This window comes from Rutidosis leptorrhynchoides, chromosome 10 (genome assembly GCF_046630445.1).
Source record: "Rutidosis leptorrhynchoides isolate AG116_Rl617_1_P2 chromosome 10, CSIRO_AGI_Rlap_v1, whole genome shotgun sequence".
NCBI lineage: Eukaryota > Viridiplantae > Streptophyta > Magnoliopsida > Asterales > Asteraceae > Rutidosis > Rutidosis leptorrhynchoides.
In genome coordinates, this window is record NC_092342.1 from 2,686,415 (window position 1) to 2,689,932 (window position 3,518).

The following is a 3,518-nucleotide window of genomic DNA, read 5'->3' on the forward strand; positions in this document are numbered from 1 at the left end:
GTTCCAAGACCTAATTTAACTCATGACGAATTTTTGAAATATTTTGGGTTGATTGTTTAAAGATATTTATACCTTAAGAATAAACGTTAAATTTCGCAGTGATGTAATAAATTTTTGAATGATATCAATAATTTCGGTCGCCAAACCTAATTTTATTCAATACCAATTTAATACTTTTTAGCGAACAAATTAGCGTTTATTATCAAAAGGTTAAAAATAAAAATAAAAATAAAAACTGTACAGACATACCTGTGGAATAGATTTCTTAGTTATATGATCTATCCCATTCATAAGATAGTCGGTTTAATTGGTTTTCCATGGCTACATAGGCGTAACCTCGAGCATTCAGTGTCTTTTCTTCTAAACATATGAACGGTCCGTCTTTGCATAAAGTAACAAATTCGGTATTTGAATAGGTTTGATTATTTGAACATTTACCTCCATGTGACCATTTTCCGCATTTGTGACATCGTTCTAGGTGTCGTGCTCTTCTTTTCGCTGCGGATTTTGATTTTCCTTTACCAAATTGTAACTTATTATCTTCGCATCTGGATTCTTTTCTAACTCCGTCCATTCTTTCTCTGATTACTGATACTATTTCACTCGGGAGTATGTCATTATTACGTTTAGTGATCAAAGCGTGTAGCATTAGACCATGGTTTAGTTCACAGGCAGTCTTCATTTCGTAAAAACCTAAAAAAATAAAAATTCAGAATGGGGGGAGAAGACTAGTTCTTTAGGGTCTGCTAGGGAAAGACCATTCGGGTTCCATTCTCGGAACTACACGAGAACAGAACAACTAACTCTAGATAGCATTTTCTTTTTAGAACATTTGAATCTCCCCACACTTAGGTAGCCGTGGTGTCAAAATTGTGATTAACTTCATCGTTAATTTCTCTTGGTCCATAATCAACTTGCATATCCGTGACTTTTTCTTTAAGCCATTGGTCGGATTCCTGTGTAATTTCCACAATTTCAACTAGTTTCTCCTTTTCTTTAGGTGATAGATTGGATACTAACCGGTTACATAACTTAAAGTTCCCCTTGGTTCTAGCATCGCGAATCCGTTTAATAAGTTTCTTCATTGAACTATTAATAACGGGATCATTTAATTTCGTATCAACAACGGGGTTCTTTGTTATCATGTCATCATTAGGTGTTACTTCATTTTCCCCACACTTAGGCGTTTCATTATTGCTAAGTATTACCGTTGGAGTTGGTAAAAACACATGGTTCTTACCAATTGTTTTTACTGGTTCAACGGTTTTGGCTGGTGGAGATTTAGACTTTCGAATCATAAAGGTGATCGATTTGTCACCACTTTTAAGTGTCATTCTTCCATTTCCTACATCAAATAACGCCTTGGTGGACACTAAGAATGGCCGACCTAAAATTAGAGGAATGTTTGGGTCCTCTTCTATGTCAATGACAATAAATTCGACTAGAAAGGTTAAATTGCCTACTTGAACGGGTAGGTTGTCAGCAATTCCAACTGGGTGCTTAATGGTTTGATCAAAGAGTCGAACACTCATATCCGTTGGACTTAACTTACCTACTCCTAATCTCTTATATAATGAAAGAGGCATAACACTTACACTTGCACCTAAATCTGCTAGTGCATCATACATGACACAATCACTAAGTAGACAGGGAACAATAAATTCACCCGGATCACCTACCCTAGGTGGAGGTTTTGGTGGAACTGTCTTCACCGGGTTTACTTCTACGGCTTTTGTTTCTTGTACTTTCTTATTCTTTTTCTTCTTCTTCTTTCCAGAAGTATCACAATCTTTATTACTTATTACTTGCTCATACTCAACTCCTTTTCTTGGAAACGGGATGGGTGGTTTGTATGGTGCCACCACTGGCTTTACATACTCGGGTGGTGGTGTAACTTCTTCATTGTTACTCTCATCTAAAACCTTCCCATCTTCTGGTGCTGGTTTTTCAGAATTCGTTGAAACCATATTAACATTCTCATTCCGAGGATTTACTTCAGTATTACTTGGTAGCTTTCCTTGTTCCCTCTCACTCATCATGCTAGCAAGAGTACCTACGTGTTTTTCTAGATTCAAAATGGAAGCTTGTTGAGTTCTTAATGACTGATCAAATCTCTCGTTCGTTTGGGTTTGAGTTTCAATAAATTGTGTTTGAGATTCAACTAGCTTGAATACCACGTCTTCCATATTTGACTTTTTCTCTTCGGTTTGTTGTTGTGGTTTATATAAGCCAGGTCTTTGTTGATTGAAAGTGTTGTTTTGAGTTGGTTGGTTATTCGGACCTTGTTGGTTATACCAGTTATTTTCGGGTCCTTTTGGATTGTAAAGAATGTTTTGATTTCGATTGAAGTTTAGCTTTGGCGGTTGATAATTATTTTGATAATTATTTCCAGGCCTTTGGTTCATATAGGAAACATTCTCTCGTTGTTCCAATGTTGGTTCAATGTGACAATCTTTCAATAAGTGTGGTCCACCGCATAGCTCACAACTGATTCGTATTGCGTGAATATCTTTATTCATCTTTTCCATTCGTCTTTCGAAAGCATCTATTTTTGCTGAAACGGAATCAAAGTCATGGCTAGAATCGGCTCTAGCCACTTTAGATGAACGAAAAATATCTTTTTCTTGGTGCCACTCATGCGAGTGGGAGACTGTGTTATCAATAATTTTGTAAGCTTCAGTTGCGGTTTTCTTCATAATGGAACCACCAGCTGTTATGTCGATGTCTTTTCGTGTAGCAACGTTGACACCTTGGTAGAATATTTGTACTATTTGATAAGTGTCTAAACCGTGTTGAGGACATCCTCTCAACATCCTTCCGAATCTTGTCCACGCCTCATATAATGTTTCATTTGGCTTTTGTGTGAACGTAACAATTTCTCCTTGAAGTCTCACGGCTTTAGATGCCGGAAAGAATCTTTGAAGAAATTTTTCAACTAAGACATCCCATGTGTCAATCGCCCCTTCAGGTAATGATTCTAACCAATCTTTGGCTTCTCCTTTTAAAGTCCAAGGAAACAACATGAGATAGATCTGCTCATCTTCCACTTCTCGGATTTTGAATAGTGTACAAATTCTTTTAAACGTACGAAGGTGTTCGTTAGGATCTTCATTCGGTGCACCACTGAATTGGCATTGGTTAGTTATCATGTGTAGAATTTGTCCTTTGATTTCATAATCTGGCGCATTAACTTCTGGCTTAATAATGGCGTGACCTTGGCCCGTGCATGTGGCTCTCATTCGATCTTCCATACTTAGAGGTTCCGTTACTTCCATAATTGAATTTGTTGAATACGAATCACTAGAGGATTCTGATTTAATGGTTTGTGGCTCAGGAGGAATAATTAGTGGTTCAAGATCTTGGAATTGTCCTTGAATATGCTCCGGGTTCTTAATTGTGAAGTCGGGTTCAAAAGATGGATTATCGGAAATTTGAGTTGGAGTTCTTGTTCGACTAGATGACGATTCTAAAGAAAAATCAACGGCGACAATATTTGCTAAATGTCTTGATCTAGTTAC

The 3,518-nt window shown here is 37.2% G+C and overlaps 1 non-coding gene across 1 annotated transcript; it reads left to right on the forward strand.

The window, feature by feature from the left end:
* Positions 1-2,784: 2,784 nt before the first annotated feature.
* Positions 2,785-2,891, forward strand: LOC139873681 (small nucleolar RNA R71). The gene has a single exon (XR_011767408.1). It is a non-coding gene; the product is annotated as a small nucleolar RNA R71 (small nucleolar RNA).
* The last annotated feature ends 627 nt before the right edge of the window (positions 2,892-3,518 follow it).